The 17889-nt window shown below is 34.7% G+C and overlaps 3 non-coding genes across 3 annotated transcripts; all 3 read left to right on the forward strand.

The window, feature by feature from the left end:
* The first annotated feature begins 6693 nt into the window (after window positions 1-6693).
* TRNAY-AUA (transfer RNA tyrosine (anticodon AUA)) lies at window positions 6694-6767 on the forward strand. The gene has a single exon. It is a non-coding gene; the product is annotated as a tRNA-Tyr (tRNA).
* Window positions 6768-10187: 3420 nt separating this feature from the next.
* On the forward strand, window positions 10188-10261 carry TRNAY-AUA (transfer RNA tyrosine (anticodon AUA)). The gene has a single exon. It is a non-coding gene; the product is annotated as a tRNA-Tyr (tRNA).
* Window positions 10262-17346: 7085 nt separating this feature from the next.
* On the forward strand, window positions 17347-17420 carry TRNAY-AUA (transfer RNA tyrosine (anticodon AUA)). Its single transcript has one exon. It is a non-coding gene; the product is annotated as a tRNA-Tyr (tRNA).
* Window positions 17421-17889: the final 469 nt, after the last annotated feature.

A 17889-nucleotide genomic window follows, 5' to 3' on the forward strand; every position in this document is an offset into this window, starting at 1 on the left:
GCTTTATTTTTATACTAACAAATTTGTTCTCTGAAAAGTGTCCACAAAGCCAAGTCTCTGATTAACACCTTTGTAAGGATAGTTTTTACCTATTACTAAATTAAACTTGCTTCATTGGAAAGGCAGCAAGATGCATCCTCATTTCAATGTCTACTGAAATAATACAGGCTGACACCAGGAAACATTAACGCCACTGCATCCTTGCTGCTTTCTCATGTGGAAGTCTGTTTAATGTGAAAACAAGGTGATATCTAATTAGCACACAGGTAAGGAATTAAGAAAATCTTTATTTAATGGTGAAGATGTTTCTCACAAAATCGTTGCCCCAATGCATCATTGAAATTCAAGCTGGAAAGATGATTTTAATATATCACTTGTACATTTTGTATTGCTCTTCTGGTGACAATGTAGTTTGTTTTTGTCAATTACCATTTTAATAGTAGGGTAAAGAAAATTAAGTGGATTTTTGAAAGAAAACAATACTGTCAATATACTATTAAACCAAATTAAAATGGTAAAAGTTATTGTACTTTAAGTAAAAATAAAAGAGCAAAAATATCAATCCCAGTTTTGGATTACTTTAATTAACAAAAAAATACATATAGCAGAGTATAGTTTCAATCTGCCTACCTCTGGGTTATGGGCCCAGCATGCTTCCATTGCAGTACTCTGCTGCACATGTAAGTGCAAGAGATTCTGAAGCACTCACTCATCATGGGAAAGTACCAATGTGTTTCTTTGTTGGTTGATGGAAGAAACATCTTACAAAAACTCTCCAGATTATTGACTTTTTAAAGTTTTTCTAGGAAACGTTTTAGATGAATGCTTATTAGCCTTTGTCAGTATGTATTTTTTGCAAAGTGTCTCTGTGGCGCAATCAGTTAGTGTGTACGGCTATTAACCAAAAGGTTGGTAGTTCAATCCCACCCAGGGACGTAATTTTCCTTGTTATCAGATTTTGGTGATCTTTAAGTAGACAAGTCAAAATTTCAAACCCCCTCTTATGGTGTAGGGTACCTGGCCATCTCTGATGTAATCAGAGTTAGATTTGATTCAGTGATATAAAAAAAAACAGCTAGGAAGCACAATTTAGCAGTGGGTTGCAGAAAAAATATATGCTGGCAGAAAAATACAATTGAGTGATTAAACAGCTCTTCGTTTTCTGGCTTTATTTTTATGCTAACAAATTTGTTCTCTGAAAAGTGTCCACAAAGCCAAGTCTCTGATTAACCCCTTTGTAATGATGGTTTTTCACCTATTACTAAATTAAACTTGCTTCATTGGAAAGGCAGCAAGATGCATCCTCATTTCAATGTCTACTGAAATAATACAGGATGACACCAGGAAACATTAACGCCACTGCATCCTTGCTGCTTTCTCATGTGGAAGTCTGTTTAATGTGAAAACAAGGTGATATCTGATTAGCACACAGGTAAGGAATTAAGAAAATCTTTATTTAAGGGTGAAGATGTTTCTCACAAAATCGTTGCCCCAATGCATCATTGAAATTCAAGCTGGAAAGATGATTTTAATATATCACTTGTACATTTTGTATTGCTCTTCTGGTGACAATGTAGTTTGTTTTTATCAATTACCATTTTAGTAATAGGGTAAAGAAAATTAAGTGGATTTTTGAAAGAAAACAATACTGTCAAAATACTATTAAAACAAATTAAAATGGTAAAAGTTATTGTACTTTAAGTAAAAATAAAAGAGCAAAAATATCAATCCCAGTTTTGGATTACTTTAATTAACAAAAAAAATACATATAGCAGAGGATAGTTTCAATCTGCCTACCTCTGGGATATGGGCCCAGCATGCTTCCATTGCAGTACCCTGCTGCACATGTAAGTGCAAGAGATCCTGAAGCACTCACTCATCATGGGAAAGTACCAATGTGTTTCTTCGTTGGTTGATGGAAGAAACATCTTACAAAAACTCTCCAGATTATTGACTTTTTAAAGTTTTTCTAGGAAACGTTTTAGATGAATGCTTATTAGCCTTTGTCAGTATGTAATTTTGCAAAGTGTCTCTGTGGCGCAATCAGTTAGTGTGTACGGCTATTAACCAAAAGGTTGGTAGTTCAATTCCACCCAGGGACGCAATTGATATTGTTATCAGATTTTAGTGATCTTTAAGTAGAATAGTCAAAATTTAAAACCCCCTCTTATGGTGTAGGGTACCTGGCCTTCTCTGATGTAATCAGAGTTAGATTTGATTCAGTGATATTAAAAAAAACAGCTAGGAAGCACAATTTAGCAGTGGGTTGCAGAAAAAATATATGCTGGCAGAAAAATCCAATTGAGTGATTAAACAGCTCTTAATTTTCTGGCTTTATTTTTATACTAACAAATTTGTTCTCTGAAAAGTGTCCACAAAGCCAAGTCTCTGATTAACACCTTTGTAAGGATAGTTTTTTTACCTATTACTAAATTAAACTTGCTTCATTGGAAAGGCAGCAAGATGCATCCTCATTTCAATGTCTACTGAAATAATACAGGTTGACACCAGGAAACATTAACGCCACTGCATCCTTGCTGCTTTCTCATGTGGAAGTCTGTTTAATGTGAAAACAAGGTGATATCTAATAAGCACACAGGTAAGGAATTAAGAAAATCTTTATTTTTAAGGGTGAAGATGTTTCTCACAAAATCGTTGCCCCAATGCATCATTGAAATTCAAGCTGGAAAGATGATTTTAATATATCACTTGTACATTTTGTATTGCTCTTCTGGTGACAATGTAGTTTGTTTTTGTCAATTACCATTTTAATAGTAGGGTAAAGAAAATTAAGTGGATTTTTGAAAGAAAACAATACTGTCAATATACTATTAAACCAAATTAAAATGGTAAAAGTTATTGTACTTTAAGTAAAAATAAAAGAGCAAAAATATCAATCCCAGTTTTGGATTACTTTAATTAACAAAAAAATACATATAGCAGAGTATAGTTTCAATCTGCCTACCTCTGGGTTATGGGCCCAGCATGCTTCCATTGCAGTACTCTGCTGCACATGTAAGTGCAAGAGATTCTGAAGCACTCACTCATCATGGGAAAGTACCAATGTGTTTCTTCGTTGGTTGATGGAAGAAACATCTTACAAAAACTCTCCAGATTATTGACTTTTTAAAGTTTTTCTAGGAAACGTTTTAGATGAATGCTTATTAGCCTTTGTCAGTATGTATTTTTTGCAAAGTGTCTCTGTGGCGCAATCAGTTAGTGTGTACGGCTATTAACCAAAAGGTTGGTAGTTCAATCCCACCCAGGGACGTAATTTTCCTTGTTATCAGATTTTGGTGATCTTTAAGTAGACAAGTCAAAATTTCAAACCCCCTCTTATGGTGTAGGGTACCTGGCCATCTCTGATGTAATCAGAGTTAGATTTGATTCAGTGATATAAAAAAAAACAGCTAGGAAGCACAATTTAGCAGTGGGTTGCAGAAAAAATATATGCTGGCAGAAAAATACAATTGAGTGATTAAACAGCTCTTCATTTTCTGGCTTTATTTTTATGCTAACAAATTTGTTCTCTGAAAAGTGTCCACAAAGCCAAGTCTCTGATTAACCCCTTTGTAATGATGGTTTTTCACCTATTACTAAATTAAACTTGCTTCATTGGAAAGGCAGCAAGATGCATCCTCATTTCAATGTCTACTGAAATAATACAGGATGACACCAGGAAACATTAACGCCACTGCATCCTTGCTGCTTTCTCATGTGGAAGTCTGTTTAATGTGAAAACAAGGTGATATCTGATTAGCACACAGGTAAGGAATTAAGAAAATCTTTATTTAAGGGTGAAGATGTTTCTCACAAAATCGTTGCCCCAATGCATCATTAAAATTCAAGCTGGAAAGATGATTTTAATATATCACTTGTACATTTTGTATTGCTCTTCTGGTGACAATGTAGTTTGTTTTTGTCAATTACCATTTTAATAATAGGGTAAAGAAAATTAAGTGGATTTTTGAAAGAAAACAATACTGTCAATATACTATTAATACAAATTAAAATGGTAAAAGTTATTGTACTTTAAGTAAAAATAAAAGAGCAAAAATATCAATCCCAGTTTTGGATTACTTTAATTAACAAAAAAAATACATATAGCAGAGGATAGTTTCAATCTGCCTACCTCTAAGTTATGGGCCCAGCATGCTTCCATTGCAGTACTCTGCTGCACATGTAAGTGTAAGAGATCCTGAAGCACTCACTCATCATGGGAAAGTACCAATGTGTTTCTTCGTTGGTTGATGGAAGAAACATCTTACAAAAACTCTCCAGATTATTGACTTTTTAAAGTTTTTCTAGGAAACGTTTTAGATGAATGCTTATTAGCCTTTGTCAGTATGTACTTTTGCAAAGTGTCTCTGTGGCGCAATCAGTTAGTGTATACGGCTATTAACCAAAACGTTGGTAGTTCAATCCCACCCAGGGACGTAATTAACCTTGTTATCAGATTTTGGTGATCTTTAAGTAGACAAGTCAAAATTTCAAACCCCCTCTTATGGTGTAGGGTACCTGGCCTTCTCTGATGTAATCAGAGTTAGATTTGATTCAGTGATATAAAAAAAAACAGCTAGGAAGCACAATTTAGCAGTGGGTTGCAGAAAAAATATATGCTGGCAGAAAAATCCAATTGAGTGATTAAACAGCTCTTCGTTTTCTGGCTTTATTTTTATGCTAACAAATTTGTTCTCTGAAAAGTGTCCACAAAGCCAAGTCTCTGATTAACATCTTTGTAAGGATGGTTTTTCACCTATTACTAAATTAAACTTGCTTCATTGGAAAGGCAGGAAGATGCATCCTCATTTCAATGTCTACTGAAATAATAGAGGTTGACACCAGGAAACATTAACGCCACTGCATCCTTGCTGCTTTCTTATGTGGAAGTCTGTTTAATGTGAAAACAAGGTGATATCTGATTAGCACACAGGTAAGGAATTAAGAAAATCTTTATTTAAGGGTGAAGATGTTTCTCACAAAATCGTTGCCCCAATGCATCATTGAAATTCAAGCTGGAAAGATGATTTTAATATATCACTTGTACATTTTGTATTGCTCTTCTGGTGACAATGTAGTTTGTTTTTATCAATTACCATTTTAGTAATAGGGTAAAGAAAATTAAGTGGATTTTTGAAAGAAAACAATACTGTCAAAATACTATTAAAACAAATTAAAATGGTAAAAGTTATTGTACTTTAAGTAAAAATAAAAGAGCAAAAATATCAATCCCAGTTTTGGATTACTTTAATTAACAAAAAAAATACATATAGCAGAGGATAGTTTCAATCTGCCTACCTCTGGGTTATGGGTCCAGCATGCTTCCATTGCAGTACTCTGCTGCACATGTAAGTGCAAGAGATCCTGAAGCACTCACTCATCATGGGAAAGTACCAATGTGTTTCTTCGTTGGTTGATGGAAGAAACATTTTACAAAAACTCTCCAGATTATTGACTTTTTAAAGTTTTTCTAGGAAACGTTTTAGATGAATGCTTATTAGCCTTTGTCAGTATGTACTTTTGCAACGTGTCTCTGTGGCGCAATCAGTTTGTGTGTACGGCTATTAACCAAAAGATTGGTAGTTCAATCCCACCCAGGGACGTAATTGACCTTCTTATCAGATTTTGGTGATCTTTAAGTAGACAAGTCAAAATTTCAAACCCCCTCTTATGGTGTAGGGTACCTGGCCTTCTCTGATGTAATCAGAGTTATATTTGATTCAGTAATATTAAAAAAACATCTAGTAAGCACAATTTAGCAGTGGGTTGCAGAAAAAATATATGCTGGCAGAAAAATCCAATTGAGTGATTAAACAGCTCTTCATTTTCTGGCTTTATTTTTATGCTAACAAATTTGTTCTCTGATAAGTGTCCACAAAGCCAAGTCTCTGATTAACACCTTTGTAAGGATGGTTTTTCACCTATTACTAAATTAAACTTGCTTCATTGGAAAGGCAGGAAGATGCATCCTCATTTCAATGTCTACTGAAATAATACAGGTTGACACCAGGAAACATTAACGCCACTGCATCCTTGCTGCTTTCTTATGTGGAAGTCTGTTTAATGTGAAAACAAGGTGATATCTGATTAGCACACAGGTAAGGAATTAAGAAAATCTTTATTTAAGGGTGAAGATGTTTCTCACAAAATCGTTGCACCAATGCATCATTGAAATTCAAGCTGGAAAGATGATTTTAATATATCACTTGTACATTTTGTATTGCTCTTCTGGTGACAATGTAGTTTGTTTTTGTCAATTACCATTTTAATAATAGATTAAAGAAAATTAAGTGGATTTTGAAAGAAAACAATACTGTCAATATACTATTAAAACAAATTAAAATGGTAAAAGTTATTGTACTTTAAGTAAAAATAAAAGAGCAAAAATATCAATCCCAGTTTTGGATTACTTTAATTAACAAAAAAAATACATATAGCAGAGGATAGTTTCAATCTGCCTACCTCTGGGTTATGGGCCCAGCATGCTTCCATTGCAGTACTCTGCAGCACATGTAAGTGCAAGAGATCCTGAAGCACTCACTCATCATGGGAAAGTACCAATGTGTTTCTTCGTTGGTTGATGGAAGAAACATCTTACAAAAACTCTCCAGATTATTGACTTTTTAAAGTTTTTCTAGGAAACGTTCTAGATGAATGCTTATTAGCCTTTGTCAGTATGTACTTTTGCAAAGTGTCTCTGTGGCGCAATCAGCTAGCGTGTTTGGTTATAAACCAAAAGGCTGGTGGTTCAATCCCACCAAGGGACGTAATTGACCTTGTTATCAGATTTTGGTGATCTTTAAGTAGACAAGTCAAAATTTCAAACCCCCTCTAATGGTGTAGGGTACCTGGCCTTCTCTGATGTAATCAGAGTTAGATTTGATTCAGTGATATTTAAAAAAAACATCTAGGAAGCACAATTTAGCAGTGGGTTGCAGAAAAAATGTATGCTGGCAGAAAAATCCAATTGAGTGATTAAACAGCTCTTCATTTTCTGGCTTTATTTTTATGCTAACAAATGTGTTCTCTGAAAAGTGTCCACAAAGCCAAGTCTCTGATTAACACATTTGTAAGGATGGTTTTTCACCTATTACTAAATTAAACTTGCTTCATTGGAAAGGCAGGAAGATGCATCCTCATTTCAATGTCTACTGAAATAATACAGGTTGACACCAGGAAACATTAACGCCACTGCATCCTTGCTGCTTTCTCATGTGGAAGTCTGTTTAATATGAAAACAAGATATCTGATTAGCACACAGGTAAGGAATTAAGAAAATCTTTATTTAAGGGTGAAGATGTTTCGCACAAAATCGTTGCCCCAATGTATCATTGAAATTCAAGCTGGAAAGATGATTTTAATATATCACTTGTACATTTTGTATTGCTCTTCTGGTGACAATGTAGTTTGTTTTTGTCAATTACCATTTTAATAATAGGGTAAAGAAAATTAAGTGGATTTTTGAAAGAAAACAATACTGTCAATATACTATTAAAACAAATTAAAATGGTAAAAGTTATTGTACTTTAAGTAAAAATAAAAGAGCAAAAATATCAATCCCAGTTTTGGATTACTTTAATTAACAAAAAAAATACATATAGCAGAGGATAGTTTCAATCTGCCTACCTCTGGGATATGGGCCCAGCATGCTTCCATTGCAGTACTCTGCAGCACATGTAAGTGCAAGAGATCCTGAAGCACTCACTCATCATGGGAAAGTACCAATGTGTTTCTTCGTTGGTTGATGGAAGAAACATCTTACAAAAACTCTCCAGATTATTGACTTTTTAAAGTTTTTCTAGGAAACGTTTTAGATGAATGCTAATTAGCCTTTGTCAGTAGGCACTTTCGCAAAGTGTCTCTGTGGCGCAATCAGTTAGTGTGTACGGCTATTAACCAAAAGGTTGGTGGTTCAATCCCACCCAGGGACGTAATTGACCTTGTTATCAGATTTTGGTGATCTTTAAGTAGACAAGTCAAAATTTCAAACCCCCTCTTATGGTGTAGGGTACCTGGCCTTCTCTGATGTAATCAGAGTTAGATTTGATTCAGTGATATTAAAAAAAACAGCTAGGAAGCACAATTTAGCAGTGGGTTGCAGAAAAAATATATGCTGGCAGAAAAATCCAATTGAGTGATTAAACAGCTCTTCATTTTCTAGCTTAATTTTTATGCTAACAAATTTGTTCTCTGAAAAGTGTCCACAAAGCCAAGTCTCTGATTAACACATTTGTAATGATGGTTTTTCACCTATTACTAAATTAAACTTGCTTCATTGGAAAGGCAGCAAGATGCATCCTCATTTCAATGTCTACTGAAATAATACAGGTTGACACCAGGAAACATTAACGCCACTGCATCCTTGCTGCTTTCTCATGTGGAAGTCTGTTTAATGTGAAAACAAGGTGATATCTAATTAGCACACAGGTAAGGAATTAAGAAAATCTTTATTTAAGGGTGAAGATGTTTCTCACAAAATCGTTGCCCCAATGCATCATTGAAATTCAAGCTGGAAAGATGATTTTAATATATCACTTGTACATTTTGTATTGCTCTTCTGGTGACAATGTAGTTTGTTTTTGTCAATTACCATTTTAATAATAGGGTAAAGAAAATTAAGTGGATTTTTGAAAGAAAACAATACTGTCAATATACTATTAAAACAAATTAAAATGGTAAAAGTTATTGTACTTTAAGTAAAAATAAAAGAGCAAAAATATCAATCCCAGTTTTGGATTACTTTAATTAACAAAAAAAATACATATAGCAGAGGATAGTTTCAATCTGCCTACCTCTGGGATATGGGCCCAGCATGCTTCCATTGCAGTACTCTGCTGCACATGTAAGTGCAAGAGATCCTGAAGCACTCACTCATCATGGGAAAGTACCAATGTGTTTCTTCGTTGGTTGATGGAAGAAACATTTTACAAAAACTCTCCAGATTATTGACTTTTTAAAGTTTTTCTAGGAAACGTTTTAGATGAATGCTTATTAGCCTTTGTCAGTATGTACTTTTGCAACGTGTCTCTGTGGCGCAATCAGTTTGTGTGTACGGCTATTAACCAAAAGATTGGTAGTTCAATCCCACCCAGGGACGTAATTGACCTTGTTATCAGATTTTGGTGATCTTTAAGTAGACAAGTCAAAATTTCAAACCCCCTCTTATGGTGTAGGGTACCTGGCCTTCTCTGATGTAATCAGAGTTAGATTTGATTCAGTAATATTAAAAAAACATCTAGTAAGCACAATTTAGCAGTGGGTTGCAGAAAAAATATATGCTGGCAGAAAAATCCAATTGAGTGATTAAACAGCTCTTCATTTTCTGGCTTTATTTTTATGCTAACAAATTTGTTCTCTGATAAGTGTCCACAAAGCCAAGTCTCTGATTAACACCTTTGTAAGGATGGTTTTTCACCTATTACTAAATTAAACTTGCTTCATTGGAAAGGCAGGAAGATGCATCCTCATTTCAATGTCTACTGAAATAATACAGGTTGACACCAGGAAACATTAACGCCACTGCATCCTTGCTGCTTTCTTATGTGGAAGTCTGTTTAATGTGAAAACAAGGTGATATCTGATTAGCACACAGGTAAGGAATTAAGAAAATCTTTATTTAAGGGTGAAGATGTTTCTCACAAAATCGTTGCACCAATGCATCATTGAAATTCAAGCTGGAAAGATGATTTTAATATATCACTTGTACATTTTGTATTGCTCTTCTGGTGACAATGTAGTTTGTTTTTGTCAATTACCATTTTAATAATAGATTAAAGAAAATTAAGTGGATTTTGAAAGAAAACAATACTGTCAATATACTATTAAAACAAATTAAAATGGTAAAAGTTATTGTACTTTAAGTAAAAATAAAAGAGCAAAAATATCAATCCCAGTTTTGGATTACTTTAATTAACAAAAAAAATACATATAGCAGAGGATAGTTTCAATCTGCCTACCTCTGGGTTATGGGCCCAGCATGCTTCCATTGCAGTACTCTGCTGCACATGTAAGTGCAAGAGATCCTGAAGCACTCACTCATCATGGGAAAGTACCAATGTGTTTCTTCGTTGGTTGATGGAAGAAACATCTTACAAAAACTCTCCAGATTATTGACTTTTTAAAGTTTTTCTAGGAAACGTTCTAGATGAATGCTTATTAGCCTTTGTCAGTATGTACTTTTGCAAAGTGTCTCTGTGGCGCAATCAGCTAGCGTGTTTGGTTATAAACCAAAAGGCTGGTGGTTCAATCCCACCAAGGGACGTAATTGACCTTGTTATCAGATTTTGGTGATCTTTAAGTAGACAAGTCAAAATTTCAAACCCCCGCTAATGGTGTAGGGTACCTGGCCTTCTCTGATGTAATCAGAGTTAGATTTGATTCAGTGATATTTAAAAAAAACATCTAGGAAGCACAATTTAGCAGTGGGTTGCAGAAAAAATGTATGCTGGCAGAAAAATCCAATTGAGTGATTAAACAGCTCTTCATTTTCTGGCTTTATTTTTATGCTAACAAATGTGTTCTCTGAAAAGTGTCCACAAAGCCAAGTCTCTGATTAACACATTTGTAAGGATGGTTTTTCACCTATTACTAAATTAAACTTGCTTCATTGGAAAGGCAGGAAGATGCATCCTCATTTCAATGTCTACTGAAATAATACAGGTTGACACCAGGAAACATTAACGCCACTGCATCCTTGCTGCTTTCTCATGTGGAAGTCTGTTTAATATGAAAACAAGATATCTGATTAGCACACAGGTAAGGAATTAAGAAAATCTTTATTTAAGGGTGAAGATGTTTCGCACAAAATCGTTGCCCCAATGTATCATTGAAATTCAAGCTGGAAAGATGATTTTAATATATCACTTGTACATTTTGTATTGCTCTTCTGGTGACAATGTAGTTTGTTTTTGTCAATTACCATTTTAATAATAGGGTAAAGAAAATTAAGTGGATTTTTGAAAGAAAACAATACTGTCAATATACTATTAAAACAAATTAAAATGGTAAAAGTTATTGTACTTTAAGTAAAAATAAAAGAGCAAAAATATCAATCCCAGTTTTGGATTACTTTAATTAACAAAAAAAATACATATAGCAGAGGATAGTTTCAATCTGCCTACCTCTGGGATATGGGCCCAGCATGCTTCCATTGCAGTACTCTGCAGCACATGTAAGTGCAAGAGATCCTGAAGCACTCACTCATCATGGGAAAGTACCAATGTGTTTCTTCGTTGGTTGATGGAAGAAACATCTTACAAAAACTCTCCAGATTATTGACTTTTTAAAGTTTTTCTAGGAAACGTTTTAGATGAATGCTAATTAGCCTTTGTCAGTAGGCACTTTCGCAAAGTGTCTCTGTGGCGCAATCAGTTAGTGTGTACGGCTATTAACCAAAAGGTTGGTGGTTCAATCCCACCCAGGGACGTAATTGACCTTGTTATCAGATTTTGGTGATCTTTAAGTAGACAAGTCAAAATTTCAAACCCCCTCTTATGGTGTAGGGTACCTGGCCTTCTCTGATGTAATCAGAGTTAGATTTGATTCAGTGATATTAAAAAAAACAGCTAGGAAGCACAATTTAGCAGTGGGTTGCAGAAAAAATATATGCTGGCAGAAAAATCCAATTGAGTGATTAAACAGCTCTTCATTTTCTAGCTTAATTTTTATGCTAACAAATTTGTTCTCTGAAAAGTGTCCACAAAGCCAAGTCTCTGATTAACACATTTGTAATGATGGTTTTTCACCTATTACTAAATTAAACTTGCTTCATTGGAAAGGCAGCAAGATGCATCCTCATTTCAATGTCTACTGAAATAATACAGGTTGACACCAGGAAACATTAACGCCACTGCATCCTTGCTGCTTTCTCATGTGGAAGTCTGTTTAATGTGAAAACAAGGTGATATCTGATTAGCACACAGGTAAGGAATTAAGAAAATCTTTATTTAAGGGTGAAGATGTTTCTCACAAAATCGTTGCCCCAATGCATCATTGAAATTCAAGCTGGAAAGATGATTTTAATATATCACTTGTACATTTTGTATTGCTCTTCTGGTGACAATGTAGTTTGTTTTTGTCAATTACCATTTTAATAATAGGGTAAAGAAAATTAAGTGGATTTTTGAAAGAAAACAATACTGTCAATATACTATTAAAACAAATTAAAATGGTAAAAGTTATTGTACTTTAAGTAAAAATAAAAGAGCAAAAATATCAATCCCAGTTTTGGATTACTTTAATTAACAAAAAAAATACATATAGCAGAGGATAGTTTCAATCTGCCTACCTCTGGGATATGGGCCCAGCATGCTTCCATTGCAGTACTCTGCTGCACATGTAAGTGCAAGAGATCCTGAAGCACTCACTCATCATGGGAAAGTACCAATGTGTTTCTTCGTTGGTTGATGGAAGAAACATCTTACAAAAACTCTCCAGATTATTGACTTTTTAAAGTTTTTCTAGGAAACGTTTTAGATGAATGCTTATTAGCCTTTGTCAGTATGTATTTTATGTAAAGTGTCTCTGTGGCGCAATCAGTTAGTGTGTACGGCTATTAACCAAAAGGTTGGTAGTTCAATCCCACCAAGGGACGTAATTTTCCTTGTTATCAGATTTTGGTGATCTTTAAGTAGACAAGTCAAAATTTCAAACCCCCTCTTATGGTGTAGGGTACCTGGCCTTCTCTAATGTAATCAGAGTTAGATTTGATTCAGTGATATAAAAAAAAACATCTAGGAAGCACAATTTAGCAGTGGGTTGCAGAAAAAATGTATGCTGGCAAAAAAAATCCAATTGAGTGATTAAACAGCTCTTCATTTTCTGGCTTTATTTTTATGCTAACAAATTTGTTCTCTGAAAAGTGTCCACAAAGCCACGTCTCTGATTAACACATTTGTAAGGATGGTTTTTCACCTATTACTAAATTAAACTTGCTTCATTGGAAAGGCAGGAAGATGCATCCTCAGTTCAATGTCTACTGAAATAATACAGGTTGACACCAGGAAACATTAACGCCACTGCATCCTTGCTGCTTTCTCATGTGGAAGTCTGTTTAATGTGAAAACAAGGTGATATCTGATTAGCACACAGGTAAGGAATTAAGAAAATCTTTATTTAAGGGTGAAGATGTTTCTCACAAAATCGTTACCCCAATGCATCATTGAAATTCAAGCTGGAAAGATGATTTTAATATATCACTTGTACATTTTGTATTGCTCTTCTGGTGACAATGTTGTTTGTTTTTGTCAATTACCATTTTAATAATAGGGTAAAGAAAATGAAGTGGATTTTTGAAAGAAAACAATACTGTCAATATACTATTAAAACAAATTAAAATGGTAAAAGTTATTCTACTTTAAGTAAAAATAAAAGAGCAAAAATATCAATCCCAGTTTTGGATTACTTTAATTAACAAAAAAAATACATATAGCAGAGGATAGTTTCAATCTGCCTACCTCTGGGATATGGGCCCAGCATGCTTCCATTGCAGTACTCTGCTGCACATGTAAGTGCAAGAGATCCTGAAGCACTCACTCATCATGGGAAAGTACCAATGTGTTTCTTCGTTGGTTGATGGAAGAAACATCTTACAAAAACTCCAGATTATTGACTTTTTAAAGTTTTTCTAGGAAACGTTTTAGATGAATGCTAATTAGCCTTTGTCAGTAGGCACTTTTGCAAAGTGTCTCTGTGGCGCAATCAGTTAGTGTGTACGGCTATTAACCAAAAGGTTGGTGGTTCAATCACACCCAGGGACGTAATTGACCTTGTTATCAGATTTTGGTGATCTTTAAGTAGACAAGTCAAAATTTCAAACCCCCTCTTATGGTGTAGGGCAGGCCTGGCCAACCTGTGGCTCTCCAGATGTAGTGAAACTACACATCCCAGCATGCCCTGCCACAGTTTTAGCATTCCCTAATAGCAAAACTGTGGCAAGGCATGATGGGACTTGTAGTTTCACAACAGCTGGAGAGCCACAGGTTGGCCAGGCCTGGTGTAGGGTACCTGGCCTTCTCTAATGTAATCAGAGTTAGATTTGATTCAGTGATATAAAAAAAAACATCTAGGAAGCACAATTTAGCAGTGGGTTGCAGAAAAAATGTATGCTGGCAAAAAAAATCCAATTGAGTGATTAAACAGCTCTTCATTTTCTGGCTTTATTTTTATGCTAACAAATTTGTTCTCTGAAAAGTGTCCACAAAGCCACGTCTCTGATTAACACATTTGTAAGGATGGTTTTTCACCTATTACTAAATTAAACTTGCTTCATTGGAAAGGCAGGAAGATGCATCCTCATTTCAATGTCTACTGAAATAATACAGGTTGACACCAGGAAACATTAACGCCACTGCATCCTTGCTGCTTTCTCATGTGGAAGTCTGTTTAATGTGAAAACAAGGTGATATCTGATTAGCACACAGGTAAGGAATTAAGAAAATCTTTATTTAAGGGTGAAGATGTTTCTCACAAAATCGTTACCCCAATGCATCATTGAAATTCAAGCTGGAAAGATGATTTTAATATATCACTTGTACATTTTGTATTGCTCTTCTGGTGACAATGTTGTTTGTTTTTGTCAATTACCATTTTAATAATAGGGTAAAGAAAATGAAGTGGATTTTTGAAAGAAAACAATACTGTCAATATACTATTAAAACAAATTAAAATGGTAAAAGTTATTCTACTTTAAGTAAAAATAAAAGAGCAAAAATATCAATCCTAGTTTTGGATTACTTTAATTAACAAAAAAAATACATATAGCAGAGGATAGTTTCAATCTGCCTACCTCTGGGATATGGGCCCAGCATGCTTCCATTGCAGTACTCTGCTGCACATGTAAGTGCAAGAGATCCTGAAGCACTCACTCATCATGGGAAAGTACCAATGTGTTTCTTTGTTGGTTGATGGAAGAAACATCTTACAAAAACTCTCCAGATTATTGACTTTTTAAAGTTTTTCTAGGAAACGTTTTAGATGAATGCTAATTAGCCTTTGTCAGTAGGCACTTTCGCAAAGTGTCTCTGTGGCGCAATCAGTTAGTGTGTACGGCTATTAACCAAAAGGTTGGTGGTTCAATCCCACCCAGGGACGTAATTGACCTTGTTATCAGATTTTGGTGATCTTTAAGTAGACAAGTCAAAATTTCAAACCCCCTCTTATGGTGTAGGGTACCTGGCCTTCTCTGATGTAATCAGAGTTAGATTTGATTCAGTGATATTAAAAAAAACAGCTAGGAAGCACAATTTAGCAGTGGGTTGCAGAAAAAATATATGCTGGCAGAAAAATCCAATTGAGTGATTAAACAGCTCTTCATTTTCTAGCTTAATTTTTATGCTAACAAATTTGTTCTCTGAAAAGTGTCCACAAAGCCAAGTCTCTGATTAACACATTTGTAATGATGGTTTTTCACCTATTACTAAATTAAACTTGCTTCATTGGAAAGGCAGCAAGATGCATCCTCATTTCAATGTCTACTGAAATAATACAGGTTGACACCAGGAAACATTAACGCCACTGCATCCTTGCTGCTTTCTCATGTGGAAGTCTGTTTAATGTGAAAACAAGGTGATATCTGATTAGCACACAGGTAAGGAATTAAGAAAATCTTTATTTAAGGGTGAAGATGTTTCTCACAAAATCGTTGCCCCAATGCATCATTGAAATTCAAGCTGGAAAGATGATTTTAATATATCACTTGTACATTTTGTATTGCTCTTCTGGTGACAATGTAGTTTGTTTTTGTCAATTACCATTTTAATAATAGGGTAAAGAAAATTAAGTGGATTTTTGAAAGAAAACAATACTGTCAATATACTATTAAAACAAATTAAAATGGTAAAAGTTATTGTACTTTAAGTAAAAATAAAAGAGCAAAAATATCAATCCCAGTTTTGGATTACTTTAATTAACAAAAAAAATACATATAGCAGAGGATAGTTTCAATCTGCCTACCTCTGGGATATGGGCCCAGCATGCTTCCATTGCAGTACTCTGCTGCACATGTAAGTGCAAGAGATCCTGAAGCACTCACTCATCATGGGAAAGTACCAATGTGTTTCTTCGTTGGTTGATGGAAGAAACATTTTACAAAAACTCTCCAGATTATTGACTTTTTAAAGTTTTTCTAGGAAACGTTTTAGATGAATGCTTATTAGCCTTTGTCAGTATGTACTTTTGCAACGTGTCTCTGTGGCGCAATCAGTTTGTGTGTACGGCTATTAACCAAAAGATTGGTAGTTCAATCCCACCCAGGGACGTAATTGACCTTGTTATCAGATTTTGGTGATCTTTAAGTAGACAAGTCAAAATTTCAAACCCCCTCTTATGGTGTAGGGTACCTGGCCTTCTCTGATGTAATCAGAGTTATATTTGATTCAGTAATATTAAAAAAACATCTAGTAAGCACAATTTAGCAGTGGGTTGCAGAAAAAATATATGCTGGCAGAAAAATCCAATTGAGTGATTAAACAGCTCTTCATTTTCTGGCTTTATTTTTATGCTAACAAATTTGTTCTCTGATAAGTGTCCACAAAGCCAAGTCTCTGATTAACACCTTTGTAAGGATGGTTTTTCACCTATTACTAAATTAAACTTGCTTCATTGGAAAGGCAGGAAGATGCATCCTCATTTCAATGTCTACTGAAATAATACAGGTTGACACCAGGAAACATTAACGCCACTGCATCCTTGCTGCTTTCTTATGTGGAAGTCTGTTTAATGTGAAAACAAGGTGATATCTGATTAGCACACAGGTAAGGAATTAAGAAAATCTTTATTTAAGGGTGAAGATGTTTCTCACAAAATCGTTGCACCAATGCATCATTGAAATTCAAGCTGGAAAGATGATTTTAATATATCACTTGTACATTTTGTATTGCTCTTCTGGTGACAATGTAGTTTGTTTTTGTCAATTACCATTTTAATAATAGATTAAAGAAAATTAAGTGGATTTTGAAAGAAAACAATACTGTCAATATACTATTAAAACAAATTAAAATGGTAAAAGTTATTGTACTTTAAGTAAAAATAAAAGAGCAAAAATATCAATCCCAGTTTTGGATTACTTTAATTAACAAAAAAAATACATATAGCAGAGGATAGTTTCAATCTGCCTACCTCTGGGTTATGGGCCCAGCATGCTTCCATTGCAGTACTCTGCTGCACATGTAAGTGCAAGAGATCCTGAAGCACTCACTCATCATGGGAAAGTACCAATGTGTTTCTTCGTTGGTTGATGGAAGAAACATCTTACAAAAACTCTCCAGATTATTGACTTTTTAAAGTTTTTCTAGGAAACGTTCTAGATGAATGCTTATTAGCCTTTGTCAGTATGTACTTTTGCAAAGTGTCTCTGTGGCGCAATCAGCTAGCGTGTTTGGTTATAAACCAAAAGGCTGGTGGTTCAATCCCACCAAGGGACGTAATTGACCTTGTTATCAGATTTTGGTGATCTTTAAGTAGACAAGTCAAAATTTCAAACCCCCTCTAATGGTGTAGGGTACCTGGCCTTCTCTGATGTAATCAGAGTTAGATTTGATTCAGTGATATTTAAAAAAAACATCTAGGAAGCACAATTTAGCAGTGGGTTGCAGAAAAAATGTATGCTGGCAGAAAAATCCAATTGAGTGATTAAACAGCTCTTCATTTTCTGGCTTTATTTTTATGCTAACAAATGTGTTCTCTGAAAAGTGTCCACAAAGCCAAGTCTCTGATTAACACATTTGTAAGGATGGTTTTTCACCTATTACTAAATTAAACTTGCTTCATTGGAAAGGCAGGAAGATGCATCCTCATTTCAATGTCTACTGAAATAATACAGGTTGACACCAGGAAACATTAACGCCACTGCATCCTTGCTGCTTTCTCATGTGGAAGTCTGTTTAATATGAA

This window comes from Pseudophryne corroboree, chromosome 12, assembly GCF_028390025.1.
Source record: "Pseudophryne corroboree isolate aPseCor3 chromosome 12, aPseCor3.hap2, whole genome shotgun sequence".
Lineage (NCBI taxonomy): Eukaryota > Metazoa > Chordata > Amphibia > Anura > Myobatrachidae > Pseudophryne > Pseudophryne corroboree.